Genomic DNA, 18,675 nt, shown 5'->3' on the forward strand with positions numbered 1-18,675 from the left:
GTGCAGTTAGTATAGCTGTGTTTAAAAAAGGATTGGATAAGTTCTTGGAGGAGAAGTCCATTACCTGCTATTATGTTCACTTAGAGCAGAGCTTTCCAAACTTTTCATGTTGGTGACACACTTTTTAGACAAACATAATTTCGGGGCACAGTAATTCAGTCTACTAGTAAACCAGAGGTTAAAGGTTAAACGAACGAAACATATTTCGACAATTTATGTATGTTTCCTTAAATATATACATAAATAAAATGTTTCACGACACAACCTATCTCATGAAAACCTTAAATTTATATTAAAAATATATATTCCAAGATTCATGTTATTGTTATAATTTATGAGAAACAATAATAAAACAAATTGTCTGGCCCCCACACACTCATATCTCTCCCCCTCAAGCACATGTCTGACCCCCACACACTCATTTCTCTCCCCCCCAGCACATGTCTGTACCCCACACACTCATATCTCTCCCCCTCAAGCACATGTCTGGCCCCCACACTCATGTACCTCGTCTTTTTGATTGTTGCCAGTTAAGTGCTTCACTCCCTTCCATGATCACCAGACACTGCTGCTTGCAGTCAGTACTCCTCATGGCCAGGCCTCATCGGCAGCAACAGCCAATGCAAGGATGGCTGGGCTCGTTCCACCCACCAAGCCCCCCAAAAAAACGCGATTGACAGCAAAAATCACCCAATAATAAGCAACCCATAAACTGAAAAAAAAAAAATGAATCTCTAGAAAAAAAAAAAGCCCAAACTCGCATCAGAGTTGACCGGGCTTGCGCGACACACCTGCACACTGCAGGCGACACACTAACGTGTCCCGACACACAGTTTGGAAAGCTCTGACTTAGAGAATAGCCACTGCCATTAGCAATGGTATTATTATTATTATTATTTATTTCTTTTGTATACCGACATTCGATCGAGATATCACATCGGTTTCCAGAAAACAGGTTGAATAGAGCCGGAACTGCCCTATTTTACATTGTAACAAGAGAACAGTTGATTAAACAATAAATATAAGGAACATTGTAACATATGAATAAAATTAAAATTAAATATTAGATGTGGGTATATAGAAATGGCATATAGCCTATATACAATATGTACAATATTACTTGGTTATGAGTAGGGTGGGGGACAGGGAAAAGGGAGGTTACGAGAAGGGTGGGGGACAGGGAAAAGGGAGGATAGAGAAGGGGGGAGGGGTTATGCGTTCATGCAGAGTAGAAGTTATGCGGTAAGGCTTTCAAGAGCGTTTATTATAGGATGTTGGGGTTCAGGAGGGAATGCTTTCAAGAACAGCCATGTTTTGAGCTGTTTTTTAAAGACTTGCGGTGAGGGTTCGTTTCTGAGCTGTGGGGGGAGGGAGTTCCAGAGGGTAGGGCCAGCTATTGTAATGGCTCGTTTGCGTGTTGTATTGAGGTGAGCATTTTTAAGAGTTGGGATGGAGAGGAGACCTGAGTTGGTGGATCTGAGATTTCTTTGTGTGAAATATGGTTGGATGTTGTTGTTTAGCCAGACCATTCTGTTTATTTTTTTGTGAAGAAGGGTGAGGGTTTTATACTGGATTCTTTGTGTGATGGGCAGCCAGTGGAGGTCTTTGAGAGTGGGTGTGATGTGGGAGGATTTTCTGTGATTGGTGATAATTCTGGCGGCGGCGTTTTGTAGAACTTGGAGGGGCTTGATGTGGATTTCAGGAAGTCCAAGGAGGAGGGAGTTGCAGTAGTCGAGTTTTGAGAAAATAATTGATTGTAGTACTGTTCGGAAATCATGCGGTTGGAGGAGAGGTTTGAGTTTTTTAAGTGTTTGAAGTTTGAAAAATCCATCTTTGATTATATTGGAGATGTGTCGTTTAAAGTTGAGTTGGCTGTCGATGGTTACTCCTAGGTTTTTTGTGGATGGTAACATGGAATAGACTTAGCTTTTGGGTACTTGCCAGGTTCTTATGGCCTGGATTGGCCACTGTTGGAAACAGGATGCTGGGCTTGATGGACCCTTGGTCTGACCCAGTATGGCATTTTCTTATGTTCTTAAGAGATTGGACAGGATTCCTTAAAGTAAATAATAAGTCATCAGCAAAAAGGGAGAGCTTATAATTAACTCCACCTATACAGGCCCCTTGTATAGCAGCTGATGCACAAATTCGAATCGCTAACTTTTCCAAAAATAAGGAAAATAACAGCGTGGAAATTGGACAACCTGACGAGTGCCACGTTGAATAGTAAACAAATCTGAATAGCCAGGCCTGAGGATGGGTACACAACTGTTGAATCAAACTAATGAAATGAACACCAAAATATTTTCCAAGCTATGAAATAGGAAGGCCCAATATACCATGTCAAATGCTTTTTCTGCATCAACAGAAAAAAGCACTGAGACATTCATTTCCCTTACCCACCACATAATGTTCACAATTTTACGTACATTGTTAGCAGCCATTCTGCCAGGGATAATACCAGCCTGATTAGATTGAACTAACTTAGGTATCACTTTTTCAAACAATTAGCCAGGACCTTAGCTAAAATTTTAAGATCCACATTAAGCAAAGGAATAGATTTATATGACCCACACAAAGTGGGATCTCGACCTGGTTTAGCAATGTTGGAAATACCCACTAAATTAGCCCCTGGTAATAAAGTCCCTCCATCTTTATGTGAATTAAACATGTTTGTTAAGGAATGTACTAAGCTTGAAGAAAATCTTTTATAGAATCTGGCTGTAAAACTATCAAGGCCTGGGGTCTTATTTATTTTAAGTAATAATTCACTAATGAATTATTACATCTCGATCTCTCCAACGCATCTACAGCCACCACCTCATGGTGCAACATCACCAAAAAGATCGCAGACATTACCTGCCCTTCCATCACAAAAGTAGTACAACCTTCGCCAGACAACAGGAAACCCTGGTTCACCCCAGAACTGAAGCTGCTTAAACAAGAGCTAAGAAATAAAGAACACACTTGGAGGAGAAACCCATCCCCCACAACATTAGCTATTTATAAAACCTCCCTCAATGCTTATAGGATCACCATACTGAGAACAAAGAGAGATTTTTTCTCAAAAAAAATACATCATTTCATATTTGATTCAAAAGCACTTTTCTCCTACGTTTCAGCTCTCACTAAACCATCACCTCCTACCATTCCTGATGATCAAGCACTCAACAAAGCATCAGAACTAGCAGAATACTTTAAGGATAAAATTGACAAACTGACTATCTCTTTCTCATCATCTTTTTCATATCCCCCTTTCCCTCACATTACCTCACCTCAACTAAATACAACGCTGGAAACTTTCGAGACCACTTCAGCACTTGAGATAGAAAACATACTTAAAAAAAATGAAACCGTCATCTCATCCCTTAGACACAATTCCTACTAACCTTCTCATCGCAATAAGAAACTCCATATCAAAACCAATTGCAGACATCATTAACTGCTCTCTCTCCCAGGGTCTAGTTCCTGACCAACTTAAATTAGCCATTCTCAAACCTCTACTTAAAAAACCTAACCTTCCAACCACAGATCCAGCTAACTTCCGCCCAATAGCTAATCTGCCATTGATCGCCAAAATTATGGAAAAGATAGTCAATAAACAACTATCTGAATATTTGGAAGAAAACAACATTCTTGTATCTTCCCAGTATGGCTTTCGGAAATCGTTAAGCACTGAATCTCTCCTTATCTCTCTTACCGATTCTATTCTATCTAATATGGACAAAAAACAACCACATCTTTTGATACTACTAGATCTCTCTGCAGCCTTTGACACTGTCAACCATTCATCTCTATTAAAATGTCTGGCAGATATAGGCATTAAAGGAACAGTCTTCAGCTGGTTCAAATCCTTCCTAGCAAATAGACAATTCAAAGTAAAGATTAACAACAAAGAATCACAACCGATCCCTTCCAACCGGGGGGTCCCTCAGGGTTCCTCCCTTTCCCCTACCCTCTTCAACATTTACCTCTTACCTCTATGTCATCTACCTACTAAACTAAACCTAACTCACTATCTCTACGCGGATGACATCCAGATACTCATCCCAATCTCAGAATCCTTACAAAAAACCTTGGCTCACTGGAACAATTGTTTGCAACAGATCAATCATCTTCTCTCCAGCCTTTGCCTCATTCTTAACAACAACAAAACTGAGATCCTAATCATCAATCAAGACATCAACATCAAACTTCTAAACCCAGCTGACCTACTCAACTCATCCACTCCCATATTAAATCACTCACCACATGTTCGAGATCTAGGTATCATGCTAGACAATCAGTTCAATTTTAAAAAATTCATAAGCACAACCACCAAAGACTGTTTTTATAAGTTACAAGTCTTAAAAAAATTGAAGCCTCTTCTTTATTTCAACGATTTTCGGATGGTCCTACAAGCCATTATTCTATCAAAAGTCGACTATTGCAATTCGCTTCTCTTTGGCCTTCCATATTCATCCATCAAACCCCTCCAAATGCTACAGAACTCTGCAGCCAGAATCCTTACCAATACGAATAAAAGAGATCACATCACCCCCATTCTCAAGCTCCTCCACTGGCTGCCTATAAAGCAAAGGATCCTATATAAAGTACTCACCGTAATTCATAAATCCATTCACAATATCTCTCCTCTTCAATTATGTAACCAACTACGCCCTCACTCCTCCTCTAGACCCATCAGAGGAGCATATAAAGGCACACTCTATGTACCTTCAACAAAATCCTCGCATCATAAACGTGCCATATCTACAGCAGGCCCCATTCAATGGAATGCGCTCCCACCAGACATTCGGCTTGAGTTCTGCCACTCTTCATTCAAAAAAAAACTTAAAACCTGGCTCTTTAGCCAAGCTTTTCCAGGACCATGATCATCATTTTTTCCCCTCCAACCAGCAAGAACATATCTTCTTCACAAACCCCCATTTTCCATACCACTACCTACTTCGGTATCTAATCTCTTGCTGCAGGACACTTGAGACGTTCTCACTTATACGTTATAATTTTTATGCTCAATAAGACCTGTCAACTTAATTGTTTAAGTCTTTTTTTTTTTTTTTTTTTTCTCCTTTATCTTTTGGTCATCAATGTTACAACGTTATCATTAAATTTTGAACTTATGTACACTGTTCCAAGTTTCATAACCTTGTTCGATGTAATGCCTTTTGGCAATTTTCATGTTCTGTTTCAATGTAAACCGATGTGATCTTTATTTCATATAGGAACACCGGTATATAAAAATCTAAAAATAAATAAATAAATAAAATTAAGCAAAGGAATAGATTTATATGACCCACACAAAGTGGGATCTCGACCTGGTTTAGCAATGTTGGAAATACCCACTAAATTAGCCCCTGGTAATAAAGTCCCTCCATCTTTATGTGAATTAAACATGTTTGTTAAGGAATGTACTAAGCTTGAAGAAAATCTTTTATAGAATCTGGCTGTAAAACTATCAAGGCCTGGGGTCTTATTTATTTTAAGGTCTTTGATAACCTGCAAAATCTCAAAGGAGGAAATTTCTTGATCGGGTATCCATTTCTCCACATCAGATAACCCCAGGAGATTATGGTAATATCCTGAAGATACTGTACAATCTCAGAATCTTTAATAGAAGAATCCATACTGTAAAGACCACAATAAAATTATGAGAATTTTAGCTAAGGAAACTTAGCTAACTTTTTATTTTGATAAGTCAGGTTTTTTTAAATTTGCGAGCCAGCAGCCTACTGGCTTTATTTCCCCATTCAAAATTTTCCTGTTTAGTAGTTTCAGCTGTAAAGCTATATCATCAAGGTCTAATGTTCTTAAATCATATTATTGCAAATATAACTTGTGATAACATTTGTTTTGTGGATGCTTTCCAAATGATTTAGTTTATTTTTTAAGCACAGCCTTATTCAGCCTCTCACTTTTTGCCCTATTCGGCCTCTCAAAAGAAGTGAAGGAGCAATATCATCCTGATCATTATACTCAATATATCTGAGAATCTCAAAGAATAATCATGTGCAAAAAATCTCATCTGTCATTAAAGTATCGTTAAACTTCCAATATCTGTGTCCTGCGTCCAAATGGTCGAACTTTAGGTCGATCCAGATTGGAACATGATCAAACCATATGCAAACTATATACAAAATCAAACTACTATTAAACCAACTAAAACTCTGTATCAACACTGACAAAACGGAATGTATGTTGATTGAAAAAAGCATCTCCAGTGATCATCTAAACCACCCCATTATCATTGACAACAACCCCATCAAACTAAAAGAACAAGTCAAAGACCTAGGAATCTGGATAGACCCCCAACTCAACCTTAAAAAACACATCACCATGAAAACTAAAGAAGGATTCCACAAACTATCAATCCTCAAACACCTAAAACCCCTACTAAACCAACCAAACTTCAGAACCATCCTCCAATCCCTGATCTTCAAGCATCGACTATTGCAACGCCCTCATGATAGGTCTTCCGAAATCTACCCTACACCCCCCTACAAATTCTTCAAAACACTACTGCGCGAATTCTCACGGGACTCAAATGAACAGACCATATCTCACCCGTGCTAAAAGAGCTACACTGGCTCCCCTTAGCAAAAAGAATTGAATACAAAACACTATCAATGAGTCACAACTCTATTCACCACAATGACCACGATTGCCTCAACTCCCTTCTACAAATTCACCACACTCAACGCAACACGAGATCTACCAATAAAGAAATCCCTCCACTCACCTCAGCCAAATTAACTACCACCAGAAAAAGATCCTTTTCAATAGCCGGACCTATCCTCTGGAACACTCTTCCTTCCAGTCTCAGACTACAAAACAACACCAAACTGTTCAAAAAACTACTCAAAACATGGCTCTTCAAGCAAGCATACAAAGACGGAATAGGTTAAACCAATGACTATGACAATTACATACATCCCCACTCCTCCATTTGCCCTAACCACCACTTTCCCCCTCCTCTCTTCTTTTATCTCCCCCTCCAGACCCATCCTCCCCTCTTCCCCTCAGCTCTTCCCCCTACCCAGTATTTATCCAATCAACTCACTACCTGATCATCTTAACCTTCATATCACTTGATAATATATCACTAACCCACCGTCAGTATTGCTCCCAAGAGCTATTACTTACCCTTGTCTATATTCTGATTTAATTTCAACTATGGTAAAGTATGTCTATGTTTTTAACAGTTCTGACATATTTAGACCTTTAACAGGTTTTTATATATATTCATTATAACTAACTCTGTTAAAACTGTTCATCTGATTTCAATGTACAGCGTTGTTGTAACTGTAAACCGGAGTGAAGGCCCCTGCCAATACTTCGGTATATAAAAGACGTATAAATAAAAAAAAAAATAAATAAATAATCAATCCAATCTCAGTACACAACACTTAACCAAAGCTTTTTCCACTAAAAAGAATTCGATTGGAAATATGAATTATGTGGGTTTGAGAAAAAATTATAATTCTTTGCTGAGGGGAAATGATGTCTCCAAATATCAATTAGATCCCAATGCTCCATCAATTATTTAACTTTGGCTCTAAGTATTTTGGAGGCTAGACCACACCCTGCCAAATTATCCAATGGTAGTGTTCATGTAAAATCACCAGCCACAATCACTTGTGGCTGGTGATCACTGGTGATATTGGCCACCTTCCACTTTTGGTGGCCAATATCTCTTCCAAAGTTAGAAAAAAAGAACCCTGATATAAATTAGGTGCATAAATATTTACCAGGGTATACACAATCCCTGCCACTTCAAACTGAAAAAGCACAAGCCTCCCATTGGGATCCCCATAACTCATCCGAAATCGACAGCTAAATACTTTTGTAAATAAAATCCCTACTCCCATATATTTTTCAGTCTTGGCAGCAGCTGCAAATAATCTATATGGGAAATTATTTTGATTCAATAAGTATTCAAACCTCTTTTTAAAATGAGTCTCTTGACGCAGTACAATAGAAGCTTGAAGAACATGCAAATCCTTAAGCAGCTGGTGTTTACGAGGAAAGTTTAACCCTTTAACATTCATGGATAGCATATATGTCTTATGACCCATAGTTCTCTTAATGAGAGAGTTATTTTTGAAAGAGAAGACTTAACTTAAATAGAGACCCTCTAAATCATCTTATAAGATTCACCCACCAAATCTCAGCTAATGTAACAGTACTAAACGCCCTCCCTCTCCCATTTCTCCCCTCCCTTCCTCCCCCAGCCCCCTCCCTTTAACCATCTGCTCTCTCTCCAGAGCAGATCTCTCTCTTTATCCAGAGGTGTGATCATCCAACTTGGTGATTCCAGTCTCCCCCTGAGCTGTATATACAACCTGTAAAGTGGTATATAAACTGTTGGCTATTATCCAGCAACTAGATATAATATTAAACATTGCATACCAACCAAGGTAACATATGTGAAACTCCCACACACATAAGAGACGGAGATTTGAGCATGCTACCATTTAAGTGAACTGTAAGAGAAAAAAAAAGGGAAGGACAATGCAGCTATGTAACATGAGTCGCCAGCCCAGGAAACACAGAATGAAATTGAAAAGGTTGTCAGACCCCTTAGTGTAAAGGTACTTAAAAGACCATTGAATAGATTAGTCAGATATTCAGGTGGGGGATTTGCATATCACAGCCCCCTGGACTTCTGCTGGAACATTTTGTAGGAAATATCATTAAAAAAAATCGGAGGATTCAAACTCCTAAATTATAGAACCATGACTGGGGAAAGGATTTATGAGAGAAATGTACTGGAAAACAGACCTAGGAAGCAAACAGAGGGTATTCAGAATACATGGGTACTGAGTTCCCAGCCAACAGAGGGAACGGCCAGGCAGGATAGAGGGGCATGCACATGGTCCCTCTCTGTGGTTCTGCCTGGTTCTTGGTCTTTTGGCTGAGAGGTGACTCATACAGGGTCAGACAAAAGATAAAGCAAAAGTCAGCCTGAGAGAAGGTGTCTTATCTAGACTGGGTAACGGCACATGACTAGCCATGAGCTTAGCTGAGCTAAAAATCACTGAAAGCCGAGACTGCAGAGCGCCAGAACCACTAAATGCTAGAACAGCCATGAGCCTAGTGGAGCTGTAAACCTTCCTACTGAGGGAGGAGAACTGAAGGACAGGCCTGGAGATGGAATGGTCCCCCCCCCCCTTGAACGAGGGGACCCCAGTGGCAGATCGCACAATCAAGTGGCCCCCCTTGAGTCCCCAGGAGGGCGTGGACCCCAGTGGCAGACTGGGAAGTGGAGTCGGGTCCCCCAGTAGGGTGTGGACTCCAGTGACAGACTGGAGATGGAGTCAGGTCCCCAAGGAGAGCGGGAACCCCAGCAGTAGACCGGGAGGCAGAGTCGGGTCCCCCAGGAGGGCATGGACCCTAGCAGTAGTTCGGGAGGCGGAGTCAGGTTTCTCAGCAGAACAGAAGGAGATGGTTTAGATACAAAGGACCCCCCAGGCCAATAATGCCCACCAGTTCAGTTGCATCTTTCCACATGGGTGAGATTTAGGATAAGGGGGTAGAATAATAATACTTGAGTAAGCAGGAACGCAAGATATCCCTTCTATTCTATAGGATGGTATACAGTGGGGGCCAACAACTCCAAATTGCCAAATATTAAATGTTCTTGCTCCCTTGTAGAAATGTATATAGTTGTGTAGATAGACTACTAAGCTCAAATAAATAAGTGTGCTGCTTGACATCCTATTAGTAATGTACATAGTCATAGAAATGTATATACTTGCATGGCCTTGTTCACAGTCCCATTTGTTTTCCTGGGGTGAAGGGAGGGAAATCCCACCCACCAACACCTTCTTCCCCAGGTGGAGGCACCAGGCGCCAAGAACGTGTGGATTGAAGGAGTCTAGGGGGGCTCCCTCCAGGTCTGTCCCGGACCCAGACATGCCCCACAAGGTAAGCAATCAAGGGGGTATTACATATGCAATCTAGTAACCTGATAAAGGATACACACATATTACTTGCCATCAACCCCAAATTTTGCAAATGGGCCTATGAAAATGTAAATGAACATTATATAAAGAAGTCCCCAGTGTTGCGCTCCGCAGCTGGGCCTGCTCACCTTTCTCTCCCGCCACAAGCTCCAGGCTCTCCTGCCGCAATTACTTTGCGGAGTCAGTCCCCCCCCCCCCGCGCTCAGTCTCCTGTCACAGCGGGGCTCGGCTCTGCCCCTAGGCGCATGCGGGCAGACCGCCCGGCCTCTTAAAGGGCCAGGGGCGGATCCCACCTCCGTGGCATGCCCTGATTGAGGGCTGTACTAAAAGAAGTCGTTTGACACCACTTCCTCGCCTTAGCAATCGGGTCGAACACTCTGGTGTGTCTAGTTTGCCTTCCAGCATCTCCTGTTCCAGTGTCTCTCCATCCCTGTTAGTACCCTTCGGACTGATCTCACGGTACTGACATTTGCTTGCTCCTGACTACTCTTGATTGCTGCCTGGAACAGACCGCTGTCTGTACTCCTGATTGCTGCCTGGAACTTGACCACTGCCTGACCTGACTACTTCCAGATTGACTACAGGTACTGACCCCTGCTTCGGCTGACCATTCTGGACTGATACTCTGGCCTTGATCTTCGCTATCCACTCGGACACTCTTCTGGCCTTCTGTGACCTCTGGACATTCCTGCTTTGACATTGACCATGCACCCTTGTTCGTGGTGGGCACTCCTCTACGCTTCCTCTCTCGGAAACCCTGCGAGGCCCACCTAAGACCAGGCAGCCTGGGTAACCAAGGGCTCAACCCGAGGGAACCCCGGGTTGCTATTGGCGAAGCTCTAGTTAACTTCTGTCTCCTCCTGTGCTCCGCCTCCTGGTGGCAGGCGCTCCCCAGGTCCAACTGGAGGGCCATACCAATCCTGCACCAGGCCAAGGGTCCACCTCCAGTGCAACACCCAGTTCATCAACTTCCAGCATCTTTTGATGAAGTAGATTTTCCCATTTGCCCCCTTTACCCACTCTTTGCCAGTGAGGATAATCCTCTTTCTGGGCCACCAGATTACCTACATGAGTGGGAAGGCTCTTGATCACAATGCTGGTTTCTTTCAAAATGGCCCATTTCTGCTGCAGATTTCACTTTGGATGTTGTGTTTTTGATTGTCATTGCCAACCAAAATGGAAACAGCCATTTATACCGAATTTCCTCTTTGCGAGGTGTGACAGTGATCTCCTTAAATTCCATGTGTTTACGTAGCGTGGCAGGAGATAGATCAGCAAATATCTCTATATTATGACTTTCCCAGACCCATGTAACTTGGATTTTGGCTGCCATAAAAACCTGCTCTTTGATGATATAACTATGAAAGCAGCTAATTTTACTCCGAATCGGTTCATAAGCTTTTGACCTAACGTACAGAGCACTTGTTCTATCTTGACCACTGTCTCGTCCATCTTCTCTCCTTCAGTCTGACTTCCTCTGAATATCAGCGCACATATATTTTGAATCACCATTTTGCTCTCTCCATACTCAGCTGTTTAGGTTACCCTATGAAAGCGGAGATTGCACCATCAGAATGTATTTTCAAGGTCTTCCAACTTTTCGCTAACCTCCGCATTATTTATTTAACATTTTTATATACCGAAATTCATGTAGCAAAGTTACATATCACTTCGGTTTACATTATAACATTGAAAGGCATGTAAGAATGCAATTACATTGAACAAGGGAGATAAACTTGGATCAGGAAGGAACTGGGGAGTAAAATACAATGAATAAATAATATACAACAATTAAATAATAATATTAAGATTCTTTTGTGGAGCAAGTTACATTATTTATGTACATATTTTGGACTGATCGATTGTAGTGTTGGAATGCTATTCTGATATATAAATCTGATGGGTAATCTGAAAGATGGCTTGTAGGATAGAGAGGTGAGGTAAGAGGAAATTATTGGCATAGGTTAAAAGCTTGTATGAATAGCCAGGTTTTGAGTCTCTTTTTAAAGGTAAGCGGGCATTGTTCCTGCCGGAGATCTGGAGGTAGCGAGTTCCAATGTGCGGGGCCCGCTGTGGATAGAGCTCGTTTACTTAAGGAGGTTTTGATGAGAGGGGCGAAGAGGGTATCTCTATAAGCTGCTCTCACCGCTCTGGAGGGAATATGTGGTCGAAAAGGAATGTTAAGTTCCAGTGGAATGAGGTTGTGGATGGATTTGTGTATGATTGTAAGTACTTTGTAGGTGATTCTAAACTTGATTGGGAGCCAGTGTACGTTCCTCAAGATGGGGGTAATATGGTCTCTTTTGTTGGTCTTTGTCAGAATCCTGGCTGAGGCGTTTTGGAGCATTTGTAAGGGTTTTATGGTGTTAGATGGGAGGCAGAGTAGCAGAGAGTTACAATAGTCAATTTTTGAGAAGATGATTGCTTGTAGAACTGAACGGTAGTCTTGGCATTATAATGAGTTTGCAGGTGTTCAATCTTATCGGCCTTAGCCTCCAGCCGAGTATCACACTCCTCCAACTCTTCTGACAATTTCAGTTATTTCCTTTCTAAAATTGGACATCTTTACAAGGATTTCCTTTTTCTTTTCTTTCATGTCTTTCCTCAAGTCACAAACCATTCTCTAAATTCAGCGCAGGTCGGAACATCTCTTTCAACTGTTTGCTGAGTCCAGCCATCCTGTTTAGTCTCAGTTTCTAGTAAGAACATGTTTGCGGCTTTCATATGAGAAAATTGCTTGAACATAGAAATGATGGCAGAAAAAGACCAATCAGCCCATCCAGTCTGCCCAGCAATCTCCCACACTTATTTTCCCATACTTATCTGTTTCATCACCCACCAAGTTCAGGGCCCTTGTTGGTAACTGTTTGATTCAAATTTCCTGCCATCCCCTGTCATTGATGCAGAGAGTAATGTTGGAGTTGTATCAAAGGTGAGCATAAGGATTAATGATTAAGGGTAGTAACCGCTGCATCAAGCAAGTTACTTGCTTGGTTACCCAGACTGCACAGATCAATGCCTTGTTGGATGTTGCCTGAATGTAAATCCTCTTTTCCACATTTCCCCCTACCGTTTAAGCAAAGAGCAGTGCTGTACATGCATTTAAAGTGATGTATCAGGCTTAATTGGTTTAGGGTAGTAACCACCGCAATAAGCAAGCTACCCCCACGCTTATTTGTTTACCCAGACTGTGTAGTTCAGTCCCTGTAACAACTTTTTCCACATTTCCCTTGCCATTGAAGAAGAGAGCAATGTTGGAGTTGCATTAACCGTGTGAAGGCTTATTGAGTAAGGGTAGCAATTACAAGGTAGTAGCCTCCATTCCAGCAAGCCACCCCTATGGCTCTTCTCCATTCCCATCCTCTAGCCTTTATGGATCCACAGTGTTTATCCCATGCCCCTTTGAAATCCTTCACAGTTCTGGTCTTCACCACTTCCTCCAGAAGGGCATGCCAGACATCCACCACCCTCTCCATGAAGAAATACTTCCTGACATTGGTTATGAGTCTTCCTCCCTGGAGCTTCAAATCGTGACCCCTAGTTCTACTGATTTTTTTCCAACGGAAAAGGTTTGTTGTTGACCATGGATCATTAAAACCTTTCAAGTAAAACGAAAAAAAAAGGGTGTATCTGTTACTCACTCCATGCTGTGTTACTGTTGGCACTTTTTGGATTTCTGCTTTTGATGTTATACAACGCTTGTTATTGTACTATGTGTGAATCACCCAATAAAAACTGATTAAATAAAAAAATAAAAAAAAACCTTTCAAGTATCTGAAAGTCTGTATCATATCACCCCTGCTCCTCCTCCCCTCCAGGGTATACATATTTAGGTTATTCAATCTCTCCTCATAAGTCATTTTATGAAGACCATCCACCTTTTTGGTTGCCCTTCTCTGGACCGCCTCCATCCTGTCTGTCCCTTTGGAGATACGGTCTCTGGAACTGAACACAGTACTCCAGGTGAGGCCTCACCAAGGCTCTATACAAGGGGATCATCACTTCCTTTCTCTTACTAGATATTCCTCTCTATGCAACCCAGCATTCTTCTGGCTTTAGCTATCGCCTTGTCACATTGTTTTGCCAACTTCAGATCATTAGACACTATCTCCCCAAGGTCTCTCTCCTGCTCCGTGCACATCAGCCCTTCACCCCCCATCAAATACAGTTCTTTCGGATTTCCACATCCCATATGCATGACTCTGTACTTCTTGGCATTGAATCTCAGCTGCCATATCTTCGACCACTCTTCCAGCTTCCTTAAATCCAGTCTCATTCTCTCCACTCCTTCCGGCATGTCCACTCTGTTGCAGATCTTAGTATCATCCGCAAAAAGACAAACCTTACTTTCTATCCCGTCCGCAATGTCGCTCACAAAGATATTGAACAGGACTGGTCCCAACACCGATCCTTGCAGCACTCCGCTTAACACCGCTCTCTATTCAGAGTAAGTTCCATTTATCACACATTGTCTTCTGTCCATCAACCAGTTTGCAATCCAGGCCACCACCTCGGCACTCACTCCTAAGCTTCTCATTTTAATCACAAGCTTCCTATGCGGGATTGTATCAAAAGCTTTGCTGAAATCCAAGTAGATGACATTGAGCGCTCACTCTCGATCCAGTTCCCTAGTCACCCAATCAAAAAAGTCAATCAGATTTGTCTGACAGGACCTTCTCCTGGTGAATCCATGCTGCCTCTAGTCCAGCAATTCTTCTGACTTTAGATAGTTCACTAGATTTGATTCCCAATCTAGGTCTTCCACTTTCTGGATTGACTCGGGCAGGATATACCACAGAAACAGTATTCACAGCTCCTAGGGGTAGGGAGTTGCAGTCACTGTTCAATGGCAACACTGAATTTAAAGTCTATGACTGTAGGATTCTGTTACGACTGTCGCTGCCCAGCTTCTCCACTCCACCCTCCTTTCCTCTCTGGCGACTCCTCCCGCGGTTAACAGACATTTGGATGCCGCAGCGTCTGCCTGCCATCCTCTCCAGCGTCCCCGGTCCAGCTTGGGCGCTGCCTCCCACCATGCTGTCTAGCTGCCTTAGGGCGCGCCCGCCACGCGGCCCTGCTTCCAAATACCTTCTTTGGCGCAAACCTCAGGGGCGTCCCCTGTGATGACGTCACGCATCCCGGATACAAAAAACCTACACTACTGCTAGCTAATCGAGTTAGCAAGGTCAGGTATTCGTACTGGTGAACTCCTTACGGATGGGGTTCGCTCTCCGTACCTAGCTACTCTGCCTCTCCATTATTGGACTTTCTCTATTTGGAGCCCCCGAGGAGTGGGTACCTCGCTCTTCTCTTTCAGGTTGCTGTCTGGAGCCGGTACTTGCTCCTTGAGGGCCCATGTTCCCGGACTCGCTGCCTGAACTCCACTTCTGCCTGGAAGATACCGCTGCCTTCACCATCAGTGAGTTACCATCTACTGCTCTCAGAGCTGTTCCCTGGAACCAGGTACTCGCTCCTCGAGGGCCTGCCTTTACTTCAGCTCCTGTGTTCCCTACCGAGAGAAACAGCTGTGTGAGTACTCAACCAACGAGGCTCTATTCCAGAACCCTGCTATACTTCATTGTACTCACTATCTCAGTTTCTCTTCACTACAGCACAGCCATTGTGCAATCGCTGTTCCAGAGCCCTGAAGGACTACAAGCCCAGCCGGACTTCATCTCTGCTCACTACTGCCACCTCTGGTGGCTCCTCAATACTGTTAATAAAAGATCTATCTGTGTTGTGTGTCCTAAGCTGAGCCTGACCTGTGGCCCCTCACGGGACTTCCCCCCGTGGGCGTGGTCAGCAGCCACAGTGTTCAAGGGTCCACCCAAAACCTTACAAACAATAACAGATTCTGGAAGGAGCCCTGGTGCATGGCCTCCAACCAAGGACTATCACTGCAATTATTAGGCTAACTGAACTGAGAGGGGACATAAAATAAGGGAAAAATTCCCAAGTAGTTTTGAATCCAAATCCCACCTTGTTTGACCTGGAAGATCACAGAGCAGGAAGAAGCTTCCAGGCTCAAAAATTCCCCATAAAAACTAGGTAGTGGGTCTGATGAGATAGCCTATGGATTCTGCATGGTGTCTGACATCAAAGACTGGGGGACTACCACCCATTTTTGTCACGCTTACTTGCATCTTTCCATATTCGGCTCAGGTAGGATCTCCATAGGCTATCAATGCATTAGGGTACTTTGCCCCTTCATCTGGTGTTTTCCCCTCCACTGTATTTTGCCTTCTGCAGGGGCCTTAATTTACAAGACTTTTTGATATCTTTGCATTGTCCTCATATAATCCTGACCCCCTGTTTGAAGGGCATAGACCATGCAGGACCTGTTGAGCATGTCCCCTTGCTTTATCATTGACAGTGTAAATAAGTGAATCAAATCTTAGCCGCAAGGAGTTTCGGCTATTTTTTTTCCCTCAGACTGCAATACCCACTGGCGTAGTCCATGTAATCCTCTGTCCATTCCCCCTCCTTTATGTGGGGTTTTAAAACCACCTGAGCAATATGGACTCACATTCTTGAACATTGCAGTTATTTGCGACATCAACATATGGAGGGCTCCCTTGTCTCACATTTGCTACAGGCTAATAATGATATAAAAGATCTCTTTTACTTTGTGATTGATAAAGTGCCTCACAGGCAGAGGAGGTACTATACCAGCATTTTACTCCAATGGGAGCAACACTGGATATTTCTTGTGCAATCATTGCATCCAAATGGTTTGAACCAGGAAATCGAGTAGGAGTCTTTTTTCTGAATATCTTATTCTCTTTAAATGTTCTGGTATTCTTTTGTATCCTCTTTTGAATTTGATTTTCATTTCTATTTTTATCATGTCTTTTCCTGTTTTTTGTTTTTTTTTTATTGCTGCCTTTTGTCTTTTTTTTCACTGTATTTGTATACCATGTTAATCTTTCATTGTGCCGGGATGCCAACTATCATTGCCATTGTATACTCACCAACAGGTTTTCAGAATGTATTTTGATTGCCTCTGTGATTGGTGGGAGGAGGTCATGTGCCTCTCCTTGAATCTGTATTAACCTTGCTTTGTCTCAACAATAGCTTTGTATCTGCAAATTTTCCATAGCTTCTTGTTTTGTGACAGGATGTTAACCTCTTGGGTTCAGCATCTGTATGTTTTTCTTACTAATCCGGCTTTAAATTTAAAGGCACTGTCACTTACGCTGTATATTCTTTGACAGGTTTCTCGACCTAGCTGTTTGACTGGTCCATTTGCAGCCTCTGTGATTGGTGAGAAAGGGCCTTTTTGGAGTTTTTTTTTCAAATCTGTATTTAACCCTGGTCTCACTGACAGTCTGAACTGAATTGATTAGAATGTGTTTTAAAACTTTTACTTTGTATTGATTTTGGCAGGTATGTTTAATTTATGGGATTATGGTGGTAGCTTTTTGAATGTTTATTTTAGGTAACTTCTTTTGCAATTCTGCAATGTTGTTTCTTCTTTGTTAAAATGATCTGTCCCTCCCAATGCAGACTGTTTGTGAAAGACATATGTGTTGAGGGACACAGCTATTTCTACACTTCTATGTTCTGCCATACTGAGAAAGCTTTTTTGATTTAGACAAAATGATTGTTTGCATCTTCTTTTCTCCTGACCTACTGGATTAAGATTAAAATCAAGATTTGATTAACTTATATTTACTTCCTCACTCTTCCTTTTTGCCTGATTATTTGTGAAGCAGGGCTATTTCTACCTTTGCATTTGGATAACTCAAGAGGCCCTGACAGCCCAGGGAGCTCCAGGGCAGCAGAAAGAATGGGTGTGTAAGACTTTCTCTAGAGGGGAGGTAACAGAGGCTTCCCAGAAGGATCTTGAGTAAATATGTTGGGGTCCATCTCTTCCATCTTATTGAGGAAGGTGTGGTCATCAGGGTAAGCCACACAAGAAAAAAAACTGCAATTTCTCATAGTTCCAGAAGATGGCAGAAGAAAACCACACAAGAAAAAATAAATCACAGCACAGGAACATAAAAATAGGCTGTCCTTCCTACCAAACAAGGGACCCCACCCAAGTCCCTGCCATCTCCCTATGAGGAGCCTCCACCACCTTCTGCTTGAAAAAGGCAACACTGATAGTGTCAAAAACCCCAACATACACTGTTTCTCTAGCAGACAAATTTGACAGAAGGCCATGCACAAATGCTGCAAGCCTATGCAGATGGAGTCAGTGATTCCCATAGCAGAAAGAAAATGATATGGCATCAGCTCTCTCACAAGCTATTGCAAAACACAGTGTGGTCCAAGAGCAACAAGAACCCGGAAAACTCCCACAGAGCAGGGGCCAGTAATGCAGTGAAGTTGACAGTACCAATGAGGGAAACAAACTAGAGCTGCCAAATTAAGAATGCTGCAAGCTGTCCTGCAAAAGTTAAGGTAAGCAAGAAGGGTCTCTAAGAAAAAGGGGGCAAACCCAATGCCAAAGGAGGAAGAGGAAAGGGGAGGAGACTACTAGAGCAGCAGCAGAGCCAAAGAATACCCTAAAATCCCTTTCAGTCAGGTTAATAAAGGTCCTAGAGTGAGAGAGACTCTAAGACAGCCAATGTTCAGGAAACCAGGCTCAGCTTCCAAAAACAAATCTTCTCAGGGGAATAACCTTTAGGCTAGAAACCACCTGCAGACTGGGAGTAGGAAGAAATGGAAGGACTATATATATATCAGAGGAAAATATATCATTTTTATC

General features: G+C 42.3%; 1 protein-coding gene across 3 annotated transcripts in view; it reads right to left on the reverse strand.

Annotated features, from left to right (window-relative positions):
• Positions 1–18,675, reverse strand: part of LOC115086762 (nuclear RNA export factor 1-like) — a 433,094-nt gene that overhangs the window by 303,657 nt on the left and 110,762 nt on the right. The gene's annotated exons all lie outside the window — the stretch shown is intronic.

Source organism: Rhinatrema bivittatum, chromosome 3 (assembly GCF_901001135.1).
Source record: "Rhinatrema bivittatum chromosome 3, aRhiBiv1.1, whole genome shotgun sequence".
Lineage (NCBI taxonomy): Eukaryota > Metazoa > Chordata > Amphibia > Gymnophiona > Rhinatrematidae > Rhinatrema > Rhinatrema bivittatum.